The sequence below is a fragment of the Xylocopa sonorina genome, chromosome 1 (genome assembly GCF_050948175.1).
Source record: "Xylocopa sonorina isolate GNS202 chromosome 1, iyXylSono1_principal, whole genome shotgun sequence".
Lineage (NCBI taxonomy): Eukaryota > Metazoa > Arthropoda > Insecta > Hymenoptera > Apidae > Xylocopa > Xylocopa sonorina.
The window spans coordinates 2,981,811-3,001,857 of record NC_135193.1 but is presented as its reverse complement, the minus strand read 5'-3'; the positions used below and the strand labels follow the sequence as shown (position 1 = coordinate 3,001,857).

Here is a 20,047-nt window from a genome sequence, read left to right as displayed (position 1 = left end):
TGATATCTGAAAGGCTCGATGCGGGACGCATTTTCACCGGCATAAAGGGCGCGTTTTAATTGCGCGACGTTCATTTGCATGCGCATTAACGGTGTAAATTACAAAATTACAGGATAAAACCATTTTCCCGGCGTCAAACGATATTCCCCAGCTGAAATAAATTGTATGCCAAAAAACAACCATCGAAATTATTATCCGTTGCAACCGGTGCTCGCGTGTCTTCGATGCACGCCCCCTCGTTTGGTAATAACATCTGCACGCGCGAATACGCGCGCGGTTTCTAACGTTCGCGGGTTCGATCGAGCACACGCCAGGGGTGTTCGACGTTTCGTCTGTCGTTTGTCGAGCGTAATCGTATTTCGCTTGGCAATTTAATCGATTCGGACGTTGACGAACAAAAGGGCGCACGATAACACGCGTAATGTAATATTCCTCCGAAATGAACCGGCCGTTTAATGGATGTAATAAAGAAGAAAACGAGGCCGTGAAATATTGGATCGCGCGTGGACGCCACGGTGAGGGTGGAAAAGGTTGTTCGAGAGCGTGCCCGTTAATAATGAACGCGACGCGTAGCCGGTGTTTCGAGTCGTCGACGAAATTAATGCTCAAACCGACCGGAGACGGTCTGCAGTTCTACTTGACTTTTCAGTCAACGAACACGTTTTATAAATGGACTGGCATAATTGGAGAACATTGTGGAACCGTTTATTTTATACGATATATATTACTGAACCAGCTTGCAACGCGGTGATTCGAAGACGGGATGCGAAACAGGTTTCCATTCTCGATTCAACTGATTATTTGATTCAATGATTTCATTTCACTTCCACTGATCGTTAGAATAGTTTTACACTGCAGTTTGTATACATATAGCATAAAAAATATCGAAAGTAAAGTATACATGGTGTACTCTTCGTACAACGAAACGGATCTCCATTCGCACGCGCAACTTCTTTAGCTACATTCGATGGAAGCAGAAACTTACCCCCACACGCGTAACCTAATCGTCGCCGATACTGACGATCGAGCGGCCACGAAATTTATTATTTAATTTTAATTATCCGGCGATTTAACCGGGGTTAAGCAAACATTTCCCGTCCCCCCGTCGGCGTAATTCCAACCGGATGCAAAATTCCTGCTCGGGCTCGCGCGAATTACCGCTGGCGGACCGCGCGCGGATAAACTGACCACCCCGTATAACTGTCCAAGTTTATCCAGCCGCGGCGTATACCGTTCGCCAACGATTATTGTGACAATTTCATTTCGCATTATCCAGCCGAACGGCCAATGACTCTATCGCCGAAAACTACCTCGTTCCCGAGCACCCCCCAGTCCCGCACCCTCCCAACCCCGTAACGAAACTCGCTCGTTCGACGACGACGCGGCTACTGCCCGGCGTCGGCTACAACGTTCGCTAAATTTCCCTTCGGGACATGTTTCGCGCATATCGAAATCCCATTTAATCGAAATTTCGAATGAACCGCGCGGTCCCCTGTCTCCCGTCCGCCACCCTTCGCTCGCCAACCCGTTCCCAAGGAGGAATGAAAGGGGGAACGGTGGAAAAAACCTGGCGAGTAGAGGATTGGCAATTTATTCGATGAGAAAACTCGTGGAATTTTTTTCCTGTGTACTTGTCGAAGGCGTTGTCTTTGGAAAGTGGAGAAAACCAGTGGTTGAATCGAAAATGTATCGAGATTCTATTTCGTGGTTTCCTCTTATTTGGTGTTAAGAATGGACTGGCATAGTTATCGGTAGATTGTATCTGTAGTTAGTTTGGTTGTTTCGTGAGAAATTAATTTATTCTTCGTTGCAAGTTATTAAAGTGGATACGCGACTACTGATTGAGATTATTTTATGAAGAAATTTCACCCCGTTGAACGGAAACGAGCGTCTGGAATTGCCGAGCCGCGGAATCACGGCAGTGGTTCGAAGGCAAACGTCCGGCTGACGTATCATTGGCCAGAAATTCAAAGCAAATAAGGTAGCAGTCAAACAGGCTATTCTGCCTGTCTGATCGCGTCAGTTTTTAAAATTCCCGACGAGAAAACGAATTAACCGAGGCCAGGAATATCGGATTGAATAAACGGCCGCGAATAAAACCATTCGTCGAAACGAAATAATTACCAGCCGGACACATTTGTTACCCGTGTCTGTTTATTATTTAGCGAGACTTCGCGGTCCCGAATCCTTTGACCCAGATGATCCGCCGAATGAAATGCGGCTCGCGAGAAATGTCCGCGGTTTGACAAGTTATCTGGCTGAACAACCGATTCCGACCACTCTTCCGCCTAATTCGGGTCAGAAGATGGATTTTAATTTAATTTTTCACTAATCTCAGAGTAAAAATTAAATACCAACGTACTCGTTTTATTTTCTATCGATATCTACCAAGCTTTTTAATAGAATCGCTATACGCGACGCATCGAAAAAATGATCGCAAATCGTCCGATAACGTCCACGAAATCTTACCAGAAACGGAAACCCGATTACCGCCAGTCACACAGACGATCATCGAAAAAGCCTAAAGGAAACAAGGAAAGCGCTTGGGGAGGGGGTAGAGGTGGGGGAGAAAAATAAAGCGGCCACGTCCAAATACACACGATTCGTCGGTCGTTGGAAAAAGTTGATTGCCTATCAGCGGCGGGCCGCGATAACAGGTGGACTGTTATGAGAATAAATTCGCGGAGTGCTGAAATCGTCGATCGACCGATTTTTCAGCGCCCGTTACGCGACCGAGATTTCGCGGTGGAAAAAAAAAAGCGAGCAGTCCGCCGCGTACGACTGTCCCTTTGGTCCGGACGGATCGATCCGCTTATATCCTACCCCTCAGAAAGAAGGAGAAAAAAAAAGAAAAATGCAAACATCACCCACATTTTACCATCCCACCCCTTCCCCCAGCCGCCGCGATTCGGTCCATTTTTTTCGTCTTTCAGCCAAGAACTTTTCAATATTCGCTACACTTCCCACGGGATGTTTCCGCGTATCGATATTCCATTTCGCTGGGGAGGGCGAATCGAGCGATCCTGGCCGACGCTGCACAGATCAACGAGCCTGGCGAACAAGAGGGTGGCGAAGGTGCGGAGGAAGGGCGGAAAAAAAGAAAGGTAGAGGAAGGCGGTGAAGGATGTGACGAGACCGTCGTTTACCTTTATCGCCGCCCTTACCAGCCGACTCGCGCCGTTATATGAACTGCTACGGTCGCACCCTTAACGCCTGTACCCCCGTGAGAATTTATTCGGCCACCGAAATATTATTTACCGGGGCTCGCGTACAACTGAAACGGGTCTTGCGCGTTTCTACGCTTAACTCTGGGCCCTCCATTCGATTGGGACGCGATAGAAATGATCTTTTTATTTAAATAAATTCTTTATTCTATTTTCACTTCGTTAAACGCGGTGGATGAAAGATTGTTAAACGTGGCGCGATGGGTGGAGATTGGGGGTTGAAGGTTTAAATATAGCGGAGGAGAGGAAACGCAATGGAGGACGAGGTACGTAAGAACTGATTGCTGATAGGATGGAGCGTTTATTTGAACGACTTTGTTGAACTATATTTGTAAGGGGTGGAAGATTCTATATCGAATTGCTGAATCAGGAGCGGAGCGCCGGTTTTTCGTTTGTCGGACAACTTGCTCGACCAATCGAGCCACTCATTTTCTAATATCGGAACCTGTTGGAAAATCGTGATCGGCGCCAATGGTCTTCTACGAACCTATTTCACGAGTTCCACCTTTAATTCTTACGGTGTCTCCACAGATTATTTATTTCTCTATTTTTCAACGCAGATCGCACTATTACTATTATATCAACACTGGAAATATTTCAAATATTTTTCATCGAATTTTGAAACATCTTTCACGACGAATTTTTTAATCATCCTTTATTTACTCGTACTGGACGAAACTGTAATAACGAATATGATTTTTTTCATTCTTCTTGGCATATCGGAGCCAAGTGTTGCGGAGAATACGTTTTTCAGCTACCGTGTATTGTTACCGGCACAGACGGGACAATTCGAATGAATAATTCGGATATTTGCTGCCCGCCAAGTTATTCGTATTCAAATTCATGCGTGTCCCGATGAAATTTTTTCGCGGGGTTAGGTCACCGTCCCCGTGAAAACGTAGACCCGCCGTCGAGCGATGGGAGACATTTTTAAATTTCAACTCCCATGGAAATGCAGAAAGCGAATATTATTTACTCTATTCGTTCGATCCGCGATATATCTCGAGCGTATCGCGATTCCGCATTCTCCAATTAGTACGATAATAATAACGATACTTTCGACTTTTATTATCTCATAGAAAATTATCCGCGAAACCTTCCGTACACTTCTCGATAGAACGACGGTTAACGACTGTCCCCTGAGAATTAACGTATAGGAAATTCGAGGTGTAATAATATTACAGTGAATATTTTCCGGTCGTATGCAAATAACTGTGTACCCGTATAAAATGTCTGCACATAATCAACGTATACGAAAGAATCGACCGAGTTGATTAAATTTAAAATTGAATTAATTCCGCGACGGCCCAACTAATTATTATTGCTCAATATTTATGAACACGACGAACATTTGCTTCCCGCCAATTTATAATTCTCGCATAATCCATCGACCGTGTATGCTTTTCCCGTTCGAAACTTCATTTAACTTTAAATTGCGGTCATCTCGTGACAAATAACATTTGTCTAAAAAAAAAAAAATCGAACGATAACCACCCACAGCTGCTTAGCAGAGAATAGACGTAAAATAATATTGAAACATCGAGGCGACTACTTTCGAGAACAGGTAGGTTTCAGCGCTCGTACAATCGAGTACAATGGAAACCAAACTGGAGGAAATTCGCGGTAGGCTCAAGGTGGAACGAGTGGGCGAAGTCGCGGTGAAAAAAGACCAGGCGTATCCGGGAACGCTTTATCGACGCGTAAGCGAACGAGATCCCTGGGGAACGTCCTCGTGCTTGGCTGTAAAGAGAGCCGCGGGGCGGTTGAAGGGTGGCGAAGGATTTTTCTTCGCGGCACGCAAAGCGTGCAAATTAGAGTGGCGAAACGGCGGTGGGAAGTTCTCCGCGGCCTTTCTAAATTCGGGGGGCTCGCAGAGAATATTAAATTATCGCGCGGCGAACTTCCAATTTAATTAACACCAATTGAAGTCCGGTGACCCAAAACTTCCCCACTTCGCCATTGCCAGCTCTTTTTGTGTTCTTTTTTTTATTTCCTTCATCGTTTCCTTGTCCGCTTTCTCTTCTGTGGTCGTCGAATCTCTCGCTGTCGCGTATTCACGGCTCCTCGCGAGCGTAAATAGGAAGCGGGGTGAACCGCGGAGAACGGACGCCATTGGCGGTGGCCGCGATGCGGTGAACTCGAGGACGGACTCGCGTTATAAATAATAACCGTGAACTCTTGCTAATTTCCTCGGCACGCTTTCCACGCGAGCCGCTGAATCAGGACACCTCTGAATGCCGAGTGACCTACGGTATTTCGAAACAAAAGGAATCCCTCCTTTCTTCGCCGGTTCTTCGAGCAGCTACTTCGCCAATTCCGCGAGACAAAAGTCCGCTGCGAGCAACCAGCGTGACAACGTTTTAAATGGCCGGCAAGGACGGACGGGGACCGACGAGTTTCAATATCAACGGATGTTCGTTCGGAAAACACCCGCCAATAGAGCTCCATGGAGAGGAGAGGAAAGGAAAAAAAAATGGGGGAGCTTGGAAACTGGCTTGCAGTGGTGATTCAATTTAAAATGGACCGTGGAGAGGGACGCGCATAGACGCGTATGTGTACACGAACTCCCGTGTATGGCGCACGCCTCGTTTCTGCCTGTATTATATTACTTTCTATTGGCTCTCGTCACTGTGCGCGAACAGAAGGAACGCGAAACCGAAGGGTGGGACCGGCGACGGTGGATGGAAACAAAAACTGCCAGACTTACGCCGCGAATCCGCGCTCATAAAAAGCCCCGTTTTACACGTTTCGATACCATCGAGAAGCAGCGTTCGTTTCTCGATATTTTTCACACTTTTTTCTCCTTTTTTCACCCCTCTTCGTTTCGCCTACGCGACCAGTGGACACGCCGTGAAAACGAAGTTAAGACTGCGCCACGAGTTTGCGTGGTATAAATTCAAAGAATCGCAAGAGATCATTGGAAACAACGAGTGATTACGATCTGTTTCAGAGGAGCGAACGCACACGGAAGCGTATATTCGCAAAAAGAAAAAAACGTCAGTTTTTCATCTGAAAATACACTTTCGATCGTATCGGAGCAGAAGTCACGGCTCGCCGTCTCGACAGCGGCGTATTTTGCCGTGGTCGAAAAAAGAGGAGAAACATTGGGAAAAGCGGAGAAAAAAGTATCCACGTATCCCATTTTTCGCGCGTACGCACACCCTGCGTTTGGCCGTGCGCTACTCGATAAATTCTCGCCTGGGAACGGGGCTGTTACGCTCGCGTAGGAAGCGAGCAACGCTAAACACGGGAATAGAAAAGGCGTCAAAGGGGAAGAGGAAAAACCGTGGCCAGGATGCGCTCACGCGGATATTCAATCGTACTGTCAATCGGGCTTACCCCCGTTTTCTCGCCTGATAAACTGGCCAAGCTTTGAAACGGGGAACGCCTCGCGCCGGCCACAGTTAATACCGAACGAAAAAAAGGTTTTCCAACGGTCTCGAGGTATAGCCGCGGATTTCCCGACGCGGCGATGAACGTCGAACAGATAGAGCGCGGTCGCGAAAATAATTATGGGCCGCGCGGCTCAGTTGCTGGGTAGTTTGCATTGTTCGCGCGTCGCTCGCGCGGTCTCTCGAATAGCTGAAAGATATTCGGATACTCGCGCGCGTAAATCTGAACGATATTTTACCGCGAGTTTCAAAAATTGACGCTACGATTCTTCAACAGAGAAATAAAAAAGAAACCAAAACATTTACAACACTAGCCATAGATCTTCAATCCTTCAGAGGCAAAGATGTATATCGCGCGAACGCTTTCGAGTGGCACAATTTATAAAAATCGTATGCACCCTTGGAGCTAACTTGAGAACATTTCAATCTCGGTAGAACAAAGCGCGGACAATTCCAGGCTACCCTAAAAGCTGCAGCTGGCCGCGCATAAATGCAGGAACACTTGGAAGAATCCTCGTAAAAGAAGAAGAGAAAGCAACGGTCGTCGATAGTCGGTGTGTTTCCATCGTCCGTTGGATCAGGAAGTCCAACCTGGTCCTCTCTAAATAAAGCATGAACTTGGTTGAGTTCGGTTCGAATTTAATGGCGAACCGGTCGGTTACCGCGTAGTGGTGGCGTATGTGTGGCGTCGGGCACTTGGCAATCCGCTTGGATACGCCGCATCCTCGTCGAGGACCGGCGATCGGCCTGCCTATCTTCTGTTCCATCTCGCAATCTCGACCCGTGCGCCCTCGCCCACCATCCGCCGCCGCCCTGTATCCTCTCACGATGCTCGTGGAAAACCACGTCCTGGCGTCACTCCAAATTGCGTGCAAAACCATCAGTGGTAAATGTGAACGACGAATGGCCCATTCGAGCCGCCGTTCCGCTCGAGCCGTTCGCCGACCGATCGCGATCGATCGCGGCAGGCGTTGTCGACGCTTCGCTTCGGAAAGTGCCCGCTCGTTAATGAATCCTTTCGATGGAGGCGCGTCCTGGCGACGCCTCGAAATCGTCGCTTGATGAATCTCGCCTACGGCTTTGTCTATCGATGAGTTCGCCTTCTTATGGATCAGAGTGGCGAACATAACGTAGGAGTTTGCGAAATATTGCTTTGGATTTGCTCCTACGTTCTTAGGTGAGCGTGAATGATTTAATTCGGAGAAAACGGCGGAAGGAAAAGGCCATTCGATTCGGCAGCAGATTCAATTCGACCAACCACCGGATAAGGAAGCTAAAGCGTCTAAAAATTAGGAGAGATAGCGTCCCGGGCTATCCTCCGGGCTCAATTTCATTGCCGTTGCCCTCGACGGCGTTAACCCGGAGGATTCACCTGGCAACTTGGACGTTTCGCTCCAACTACGGCCACCTTCGGCCGAGCAATCTGACGACTCCGCTCGTGAGAGGTCCAACTCTGAGGAGCGTTCGATGCGTCCGATAAACCGTGCAACCGTACCAGCCAATCTAACGCCTCCCATCAGCCGATACAGCGGTTTCGGCTGGCCAACCGCTGTGGCATCTCTCTTCCAACTATTTATCTATTCCACCTATTCCGCTCCTGGCCAAGCGACAGACCCATTCCGCGTTGTCTGACCAAGTGCCAGACCATACGCTCTGCCCTGCTCCACTTACACGAACGAGACCTCTCTGATTCTTGTTGGAACGGAAATCTAGCTAGTTATTTCGTTACATTCGACCAAAGACGGTACTGTTTCACTTGATGAATCACTGTTCGAAATCTTTGCTTCATCCGTGGTGCGTCGTGTACGAATTTTCATTTGGAAAACTCTTTGAAATTTTCCTTGGAAAGTGTTCAAAGGGATCCATAAAAATCGCACGGTCCGTAGTTGGCGAGCGAGCACCGCTGTACCAGTTTTTCGCGATCGTTAGTCAATAGCAATATCGGGTGCGGCAATTAAATTAGAGTGGAAGTCGGGTGGCCCGAGCTCGCTCGATCCGGTAATTGTTGCGGTCTTCGTAGATGGCTACGGTATAGCAATATTCGTCGACGCCCGATACATCGACACCAGATGTAATTAGATCGAGGACGCTTCTAGATTTCAATTTCGTCCGGAGGCACGCCGAATTACCGGTTACACGCCGCTTCCCGTCGTTCCGCGGCATAATGTATCGCCGTGTTAATCGAGAGCCCCCGCCGAGCTCGGTCAATTAACGAAATCGTCCCTCTGCCCGGAAACGAACCCCCTTTTTCGTGGACGCGCGGAACACGTCGAGCGTGCCTCGTAATTTCGCGCGGCGACGCCTCTTCGTTACGCGACGAAAACTCGCTTCGCCTTTTCGTAAGTTCGAGAACCACTCAACCCTGCTCTGGCATTTATATCGATATTGAATATTTGATGCTTAGAGAGAGAGAGAGAGAGAGAGAGAGAGCTCAATGGTCGCGCCAAAGGGATGCAATTATGGAGTAACCGTTACCAATTTTCCAATTAAAAATGACTTAACCGTGAAATTTCATTCTATTATACAACGCCTCGGAACTTAGTCTTAACAGAAGTTCGGCGAAAGTTGTCCTACGAAGTTAAGATTTACTCAATAATTCGTCGACCAACTTCAAGGGAAACAAGTTGTTCCCAAAGCCCTAATACTTAGTTTGCAGAGCAATTAATAATTAATTCGGGATATCTTCCGCGATGATTGTTACAGGATTACGCGAGCTTGAAAAAGCGACGGTCGCCAGTCGTTAAATATTAAAAAAAAAAATAAAAGAGTGAACGCCGCCGGGTGAAATAGCACATAATACCGCGAGCGCGGAAAGTCGAACGAACGCGACGAAAGAGACACGAATTGAACATTGAACAGCGTTGTTGCACACGGACTAATCCTTTTACTGCGCCGTTAAATTTGATTCATTCGTCGTCTCGTAAAATTTAACTTTCGATTAAACGGGCGCCCGTTTAATGCGATTGGCGCGTTCGAGATTTAAAGAGTAATAAATTTACCCGTGGAACAAGAAAAAACTGCCATTCGCGTGCATCGACGTCCGCAGCCACCCCTCTCTGTCTCTCTCTGCCACCCTCTTTTTTCAGCTCTCCTAATGAATTTATCCATCGACGATACAACCCTCCATATTCAACCATTTTACATAACCGATCTTCAATTTTCGTTAACACGCCATATTTACAAGTAACCGTGAACGTGCATTTATCTGTAAACCTCATACTTTCGAATACGCGCTACGTTAGCGTCAAGGGATCGACACCATCGAACGATCGAATAATAATTCTCCAAGTTGCTATCACGCACTTCCTCGTCGCATATCGGCAGCCATAAGCGGCCATCGATCGCGAGCACCATGAAAATTTCAAGTCCATTCGTCTCCACGTAGGATCCGGACGCTGACCAGCGGGATTCGCTGCGAAAACCGAGCCAGGCTCGGTTGGTCTTTTCGTAAGGACACCAGGACGTTTGTCAAACGTTTTCTTGCGACGGACTCGGGTCGGAATCGGGTCGGACAAATTGGCCGTGCCCGCAAAAAACCCTCGCTGGACCCATCCCCGCGCGCCTTGCTTCGCGCCACCACCAGAGACGCCATCGTTTTTGCCTGCCGCGAACTTCCACGGCTTCTCACGCAAGATTTCTCTATTACCCCTAATGAAACGTCGCGAGCCACGAATCACGCCCAGGACAAGCGATGGAAGTCGATCGTCGCGCCTGAGAAAAGAAGCAAAAGAAGGTTTTACGAAGAGAAACGCTGAAGCTTCGATGGTGTTTTTGGTAGGAGCAGACGAGCATGTACATCGCCAGACGCGTGTTCAAAACAGTGGGATTAGTTCACGATTGAAGCAGACGTGACACGCATTCGGAAACGTCGCTTCTGTTTGCACTCACACGGCTCGCCCCGGCGGGTGTTTATGACGAATGTTAATTTATTACAGGTGCTTCGCGAGCGTACATTTTCCGGCTCGCGGTGGATTTATACCGGTTATTATTGTTGGCAAAGTAAATGTTTTAATTCCGCGCGCCGGAGCAAAGTGGTAACTCCCATGCAAGAAACTATTTGCATAATTATATACTTTCCATGTTTCATTTTACCCCCTGCACCGATTCCCCGCTCTGAACATAGCCATTTCGAACAACCAACGTCTATAATCATCCCTCCTTCGGGGCCAAGGAGCGTAAAACCATCAACCGCGAGATTAAAACAAATTGCTTCGTGAAATGAAAAATTCATGTCCCACGGTTTACCGTAAAATTAAAAGGGGAAGAAAATCGACGGGACATTTACGATATATCTGGGAAGATCTACAAATGAAAAGTCTGTAATACACCGTGTGGAACGAAATTTGTAACAAATTCTAAGAAGGCAGCATTGACTTGTCGGTGTTGTCGAAAAATTTCAGTAGGTGACCACCAAGTTGTAAGAGGCGGAAACGCTTGTGTCGCGGTCCGCGACGTGCACGTGCGCCGCCTGTGAACGTGGATGGAGCTTAATAACGCTGCAAGCTCACGGCCTAACATTCCAACGTGACCGCCAGCGCACGCGGTTAGCACACCTGAGGGATTTTGAGTTATGGTCGGAAGTGACGACAGAGGGTGCACCCCAGTGCGGCTAAGGAGACACCTCTCAGCATGGACGTTCAAGCTAGTAGCAGAGGTCAGCGCTTGATCGAACAAAAGCAGACTAAAAGAGCACGATCACCGAAAGTATCTTTAAAAGAGTCTAGCAATCTCTCATAAGCATTTCCATCGTCTCGAGTAAATACTTTATCGCGTCTTCTTTCACTATTCCACGTGTTCGATTCGTACGTGTCTGACAAAGTACTGACACGTACTACTTCTATCTCATCATACTTCTACTATTATCTACTGTTTAGCATACATGAAATAACGGACGACATCCTGAAATAAATGAAACATGTAACCGTATAATCAGACAGCTGGTCAAAAGTGAATGTACCCGGACAAATTGACCCTATTAAACCAGCCAAAGTAGCCCAATTACTCCGTTAAATGGTTCACACAGGGAACAGAGAGAACCGCTATGGAAAGCCTGCAAGTTGGCCATGGGTTACCACCACGGCGTACAACGATCTTGCTCGCGCAACGACCTCAGGCACACGAGCAAGTAGTATAAAGTAAGACTGTGTCGCCGGTGCGGCGCAAGTAGCGCGCTGGCAGCGCGAAATTCGCGGGCACGTGAAATTTCAATAACAGCTCGCGGTCCATCAGATAGAAACGTTGGCCAGGGAGCCGTGGGTGGGGCTTAATAACGGTTGGAAGCCCGTGGCCTAACATTCCAACGTGACCGCCGGCATACGCGGTTAGCACACCTGAGGGATTTTGAGTTATGGTCGGAAGCGGCGGCGCGGGGGCGGAATGAAGGGGTTCAGGGGCGGTGAAAGGGCCGGCTAATGTGGTAACTCGTAACGTCTGTCTCGTTCGCGAGGCCGCATTAATTATTTCATATCCGAAACTCAATTTTCCGCGCAGCTCGCACGGGCACCGAGACCGACCACCCTCGCCGTCCCTCCTCCTTCCTGCACCTTTCCTCGCGCAATTACCAGCCTATTCAGCCGCCTTTCGACGCGAGTTATGACCCGCGCGGCGATCTCTGCCGTGACCTCGATGAACGCGCGTGTATCGCAGTCAAGGGGTTGCCCCTTTTTTACCCTTTTCCCGTAAATACTCGATGGTAAACGTTGTCGAACGGACATCGCAGATACATTGAGAAATGGAATATGCATTCAACGTATGTTGGGAATAAAGAAAAATCCCCGTAAAGAGTGTACGGCGGGTTAGGTATTATAATTGGAACGCGAGCTAGCAGAGTTCCCGCAGAGGGCGTCGGTTGAAATGTTCCAGAAAGAAGGTGGAACGGCACGCTCGCGTCCATAGATCTTCCGAGTAATTATTATTCCGCAGTAGGGTTACCGCAACCGGGCCGCAAACGGCTGGCATTTGTCGTCGATCCATAATTGCCAATAAATCAGCCTATTTGCGACGATACGGCGCGGGCGCCACGGCGAAACAGTGAACCGGCCGGCTAACAGAACGGGCATAAAGTTACTACGGAAACTTACCACGATTAACCTCGTTTGGTGCCGGCGTTGCTCGTTGCCCTTTCACCGCTTCCGCGAAATCAGGAATATCGAGGACGCCCCGTGAGTTATCGCCGCGTTTGAACGCGCACCGCCATTACGTCGCTGCGGAACCGTTACTTGTAACAATTCGTTAATTGTTCCGGACACAATCGCGGAAACGTCGCGATTCTGGGGACGAATTAGTCATTAGAAAACGATATTCGCGATTCAAGAAATTTTCCATTATTAGGGACGAACGTCGATCGCAATCAGACTCGATCGAAGTTACCGCGTAACGCAAAGAGGACGTCGCTGCTTAAATTGGATAGTCATATTTGCAAATATCGCGAGATCAATCGAGCCAGCGTGTGGCGGTGGTCGGTCAAGCCAGGGTGAAACGAGATATTCGCCGGGGCGCAGAATGGAGCACGAGCGTCGAAGTTGTGCGCGGCGTGCGATGGGTCACGATTTCGAAACAGCATTACCCGGGTATATTGTAACCCGTTGTAACTAGTAATCTGAACCAGCTTGGGCTATAGTCAATCAAGGTCTCATGGCGGACCGGCGATGGCAAATTGAAGCGATTCCACGGGATGCGGTTCCCCGTGATTTCATTTCTTCCTCGTTCCCATCGGAACTCCAGGCATCCAATTATTTAACTGGGTCACTGGGATGGATAATACCATTACCGCGCGTTTAACGAAATTGAAATTTTATTAAAAGAAGCGACACTTTTATCGGACGTAACGCGGGACGGTTTTTTCGTCCGGTTTCGTCTCCCCGCGCGGAATTGAAATTCCATGTGTATTCTATGCCACGGTTTTCCGTAGATTTCACCGGTAAACTAATAAAATTCCGTATCTCGCTAAAGCCGCCGCAAATTGGGTTGGAAAGTGAATATTTACTTTGAAAATCTGCAAGTTTACTTCTACCCTTTGCATTCTCTCGCCGTCTATTCGGCTCGCTCCGCGTCGCCCGCGTTTTGTCATTCTGAAATCCACTCTGTGCCATTAAACCGTCCGATTCGCCACACTTCCGATTTCATCTATATGAAATATCAACAAGCGCTCGATGATACCGATGAAAATTATTCCTCGTCGATCAGTGCCAAAGTACGGTTGCATCGCGACACTAATTGCTTCTATAATCACCACGAAACCTCACGAGCCCTCCCATCTTTCACGCATCATCTCTCAGTAGTCTCCGATGAATATTTCGCTCGCTACGGATCGGCACTTGACACGGGGCCCAAGAATCCTCGAGAACATTTCCGAAAAACTCGATCAGAGGGGAAAGTTCAGGCTGGATTACCTTTGTGCAACTAGACCGCCGAAGTTCCATGTAAGATTAGGACGATCGTTTGTACGGACTTGGAGGAATTCCGCGGAGCATCGTCAAAGACACTGTCTAGTGCACTTGGCGCGTCTAGGGGTGGATGTGTGCGGGCGCGGCGCCCTAATGATCACAGGCTTGAAACAGGAATTCACCGACAACGGGGCGAATCGCTTGTGCCATGCAAAGCCGAATCCAGACGGTTGATGAGCAGCTGCCGGCGTTGTTCGCCGCGAGCCCGAACGCGACACGCAAACGTTAATGTTTTCGCAGGAAACCGCGAGCAAGGCACCCGGGTAAACGTCGATCGGTTAAAGGATCGCGAGCTCGAGGCTGACTTCGTGCCTCGTTGCCTAATTTCTATCGCTGGAAACGTGTAACGTTCCTTTAAAAACAATCTACGTTTCTCTATCTTTATGGCATCGTACATTTAAATCCGATATAATTAGGCTGTCACTCGGCGTCGCTTTCATTAACCTCCTCGGCGAAAATACGCTCCGATGGGATTTAAAAATCAGAACCGTCCTCTCGTTTGCCATAAACGAATGGTAGCCCGGTTAAAGCGAAACACTTTTATCTACATTTACCCGAGAGAAATATAAAAATCTGTTCCTTTGAAACTAACACCCTTTCATCCCCCGAACAGAGGATGCAACGCAGACTCCGGTACGTACTCTAAATAATCCGCTCCCCTCTCTACCCGCGGCGTAACAAAAACTCGCTTCTGTCCGATGCGAAAAAGAAGTCGACGAGCCGCCGTTTACGTTACTGATCAAATTCCCAAACAGAATCCGTGCAGCGTGCCACGCGACGCCTGCGGTGGCGTGCTTTGAAAGTCGCGCGTGCACCGGAAGCCCCGTCCGCTCGACGACGGTCGAATCACACGCGGTAATCCTGAATAAGCGCGTCGACTGTGCTTAATTCTTCTCAGCCGCGGAGGCGGCTGGAAACGCGGCAGGCCTTTTCAAGTGGTCGAAAACCACGATTCACGCCGGTCGAACTCGAAAACGTCGAAAGGTAGGAGGATGAAAAAGGGGAGGAGGGTGGAGACGCGGGGCGAGAAGAAATCGGCCGCTGAAAAGTTCACAGTTCATCCTTTTCAACGGACGGCACACGGGCCCCTTTCATCGCGTTCCGTGAATCAATTCGTATCAGCTGGCGGAAGAGCTCCACCCGGTCCTCCCGCGGCGTGTTCCGGCGCTGGCGAGGGCGAGAAACGCCGTGGAAAGCTAAGCTGCTACCTCGTGCCTCGTGTCTCCAACTGGCCCTTTTTATTCGCGGCTTCTATTAACAACCTTCCATCCGCTTGTGACCGTGGTCGTTGACGCGCCTCCCATCTTCCGATCGTGCAACCATCGCCGCCATTTCGAGCTCGACGAATAAGGTCACGACGGGATGAAAAACGTCGGGCGATCGTTGCGAAAACGAGCCTATCGAAAATTACGAAATTAACGCGTTCACCTGTGATTCAACGTTTCGAGTGAATACATTCATTTTTTCCACGCGTTTATTTGTATTTCGTTCTGTTTTAAATACTACCCCTCCGCTGGTTCGGCACGGAACACATTTATCACGCTTCGAATGGTTTTTATTCCGAAAAATTTCATTTAGCTCCTCCTGTACCAGGGGATGGCAAATTCAGACGTTTAATTAAGTTAATTAAATTCTACCAGAAAATGGTAATTTGCAATAAAATGAACTTCTTCCTGTAACTCTTACCTATGGGTGGCACGAGGAGATATACGAGCCGGTGCACGCGTGAGTTTCAATTTGTCCGCTTGCATGTCTCAATCATGATTTTCGAAATCTCGATTCTCAGCGAGTTTTCGACTGCAATTTTCGACTGCGGCCAAGAGTTAAGGGAAATAATCGAGGGGAACTGGAAAATGGCCGCTCTATCGTGTTCCACGTAAGAGATCACGAGGTATACGATACGTGAAAAGGTGACAATCGTCGCGCGAGTAGCCTGCAGGCTGACATACCGGGGGTGGATGTCTCGGCGCGGAGCTGGAGAGCTCGCGTTCGTAGACGCGCGCGAAAGGTGTTGCAAAGAGGAGAACACCGAGGGATGGCTGATGCGAATTGAATCATGGGGGCGTTTTAACGTTTACGTGGGCTGCATTCGAAACCTTGAACCATCCAATACTCGAGATCGCCTCGGTACACTCCGCGGGAAATAAGGTTTACGCCGAAAAAATTTCGCAGCATCTTTTAATTTAGTACGCTGTTCCGCTCGAACAATTCGCAGCGATGAAACAAGGGGAATTTTTCAAATTTAGATCGCTCGAATTTAAATTTCTTCGAGGAAATATATACACGTCGAAATATAGACCGTAGTTTGCCGGAGAAGTAATCTTTAACTGAAACCACTTGCAACTTTATTAGCGTCGACGACAATTTACTTGGACTCTATCAACGTGAAATAAATTTCGCGTCGCGTTTGAGTCGAACCGCGACCGAGACCGAGACCGAAGAAAGTTCGTTCCTTTCCTTATTTGCGGTGCGAGTGTCGAGTCTCGGATCTGTGACGTCTTATCCCGCGACGATTACTGGAGAACGAACGCGCTGGAAAATTGTAGTCTCAAAATAGTAATTGGTTTTCTAGAATCTCCACAAAATACATATATATATATATATATAAATCAAAGCGATGATGAAAGAGAAAAATGTTCGCATTCTCATGTAAATTGATAAACCAAAATTGACACACGTAGTGCGAAGGCTCGTGTCAGCATCTGCACGCGTCTAGTCACACATCTATTCAGACGAGTACGAAGGAAGGGAAATGAGGTGGCAGGGGGTGGGTTTCCTCGAGACTGCATCGATTTTCAAACTTGTTCGCTCGCCTGCAGACAGAGGAGCTACGAGGGGGGGTTGGTGGGTGAGGGCCGCTCTTTCAGAATTTGTCCGATTGAAAATTTATCCGATGCGCGCGGTGTACCAAACAGCGGCAGAGTCCCAGCGTTTCACCCCTGCCCAGCTTTCACCCACCCTTTTCCCACGTGCATTTGCTTTATCCACCTTTTTACCCCGTCCCTCCCGTCCTCTATTTCTATTTCTCCTCCCCGTCACTTCGCCCACCTCCACCCTCTCCCTTGTCCTCCCTTTTCTTTTTTTTTTCATCCGCCACGAAGCTCAATAATTTCTCGATCGTACGAGTCGACAAACGCGCGAAATACTTTATTCCAAGGGGGTTGTCCCAAGTCAGCCGCGGATCGTGAAGAATTCAACGACGACGGAGTTCCATGGTGGAACTTTTCAAATTCGCTGGGAGAAGTTTCCTTTCGGAGATAGAAACGCGATAGAAGGAAGAGGGATTAGACCGCGGGGCGCTAATGGGGATGAGAAGAAAGTCGAGTCGAATGAATTACGAATGACGCGACTTCTTCTCGCGGGGGACCCCAGTCTCGTTTCAGCGCGATAATTTTTCGGTCATGCGGTTCTACCAATTCTCTCCTTCTCTCTCTCTCTCTCTCTCTCATACATGATTACAACGATGACGAGTTTGTGGTAATGTTTTAGAATAGCCAAAAAAGTATAGAAGTACTTGCGCTAAATTGGTGGCATATACGTACGCGTTCCTCCTAAGCAACATGTTAACAAGAACGATATTGCATTACTCGGTAACGCGCCATGTCTAACTTGGAAGTTACATACTAGATTGTCCATGTTCCTCGAGTCGGTGCAAGTTTTGATTGCACTTATTAGTTACAGGACAGTTTCAGATGAAATCAACTCGAATCGGTTCTAACGAAACTCGAGCTGCAAAAGATTAACAAGAGGAGAGAATTAACCGCGGTACCGTTCAAATCTAACGGGCATAAAAAAGGACCAAGATGGCCGTTCACCAATAACGAAGTGCTAATAGAATTCCGCTCGGGAAGTTTCCAAATTGATAGCAACTTTTAAAACGATTCACGAAACGTTCACAAAATTCCCCGGAGGACTCGTCTATAAAATTACGCGGGAGAAAGCGAGAACCTCGAGGGGAGGGTGGAGGCGGCGAGAAAAACCGAGGCGGAGTATCCGAGGGCGCGGGCACTTCAATTTACCCGGTCGAATCGAAATTGCAAATGAGGATTAAACGCGCCGCAAACGCGGCGGACGCGGCCTGGCGAGTGCCGATAAATAAACGGGCGGACAAAAAGCGGGCTGCGATCCGACTTCGACAAATCTTGCCGACGGACCTCGACGACCGATTCGAAACGCGAGCCACGGGAGACGGGACACCCCCTGCTGACCGCGTACGCGTCACGAATAACATTACCGACGGCGCGATCCGGTGAAATGGAGCGGAATCTGATCAGATCCATAACTCTTTCGCTCGGCTACTCGCTACGCGATGAGTAATCCATCCTCTGGCCGGACGATAAGCCAGGAAATTATTTCCTCGCTTTGCGTCGTTATACGCCAGCCCGCGGAATTGCCTCGAGTAATCGTCGACACGCTTTTCACCGGCTAGCCGGTCGAATTTCGTTGGAGCCGCGGAACGAACTAATGGAAATGTCGATGGAACCGTGGATCGAGCGTAGATTACTCGTTGCCAGTCGAAGATCGTTTAAAGAAGACGGTCGAGCGAGTTCGTTGGTTGGTGATCGTTTGCCTCACCCATGGTCGCAGGCTCGTTTCACCGTCCGGACGATATCGAAATAATATATCTAGTTAAGGGTTACCGCGTTTAAACCGGAACGGACAGCGATAGACCCGCGTCGTCGAAATGTGACTGACGCTATCCGCGTCGCGGCGCTACGAAGGCAATAATCCCGTGGAAACGCGATTGTGGTAACGCGCAGCATCGACTGGCTCTCGTTTCTGATCTGATTGATACGATCGGACAGGTATGGCGTACCGCTTGTACGATTCAACCCAGCCGTGTCCCGGATATCTACTTTTAAATTAACCTCCCTGTCGCGGGTATTATCAGCTCGTGTCCGCGGAAACTGATCGACTGATTCCGTATTGCGATTAAACGGGGGTTGAAGTTCGTTCCTTTCGCTGCGAGTCTTCCTCCACCTTTTTTTTATTTTTCGTTAATGAAACTCTTTCGAAGATGGCGACGGAGTTAGGAAAGTGGACGAAGTATTATCTGCTTCCGAAATAAGTCTGGTATCTCAACGGTTCATGGGGCGAAGTTCCATCGATAAAATGGCGGGTGTAACCCCTGGTGGAAGAACGGAATGTCAAGTAAGAAGCTGGGACGGAGGAACAAGAACGACGAAAGTTAATGCCGCGAGGACGAGAAATCAAGGTGACAAGGAGCGGCCAAGGCGGGGTAACGCGCGGAACTTTGATACGCTTCAGAAACGAGCGGCACGACCGTAGGTGGAAAGTCAAGGAGGCGAGACACGGGAAAGAGGACATCCGAGTCCGTGAAGGTATACAGTCTGGAAAACACCGGGTATCGATGAAGCTGGCGCGTGAAGAACTTTGGTACGTTCCAAGTCCTATCCGAAAAGTTAAAGGGTTGTTGCGTCGACACTGTCGAAGAACCAAACGCATGGAAAACGCTCTAAATAAAAAACATGCTTTCAAGACGAGATGGAACTTTAAACTGAAATAGCGTTAAAATTTATTTCCACCGCGTAAAGACGGTTTTTTAAAACATCCCAGTTCTGTTTCCTCCGACGCTGAGAGCACCGTGAACGGGATTAAGATTAATTAAAGATGTAGCAAGTGTGTCGAAACGAGGAAGAACACCGGGGCTCCCGTTGCTCTTCCCTCTGGTTCCAGATCGGCGATACACCCACACCGGCTCGCAGCTGCCCCGGTGGAGACTCTCGGAAAATTCTTGATATAATATTCAAAATTCTCGGGCCATTGTACCAATGGCGCAATTCCTCTTAATCCAATTTAATTTGACTTATTAAACTCGCCATCTGGCGATCTACACGCGCTCCCCGTATTATCGCCATTAATTATTCCACCAGTTCCTATTAATGTAACCGTGCACTCATACACCCTTAGCCTCTGCATTAACAGACCGATCTTCGAGACGTTGAAAGTACCGTTTCGTGAAAGA

General features: G+C 48.5%; 2 protein-coding genes across 5 annotated transcripts in view; one reads left to right on the top strand and one right to left on the bottom strand.

Annotated features, from left to right (window-relative positions):
* The window catches only part of Carpa (Carbonic anhydrase-related protein A), a 416,930-nt gene that overhangs the window by 142,576 nt on the left and 254,307 nt on the right, over positions 1–20,047 (bottom strand). The gene's annotated exons all lie outside the window — the stretch shown is intronic.
* The window catches only part of LOC143424938 (uncharacterized), a 322,538-nt gene continuing 306,088 nt past the window's right edge, over positions 3,598–20,047 (top strand). Inside the window, exon 1 of the mRNA XM_076897348.1 lies at positions 3,598–3,607. The gene's annotated coding sequence lies outside the window, so the exon portion shown is untranslated. The remainder of the gene's footprint in view (positions 3,608–20,047) is intronic.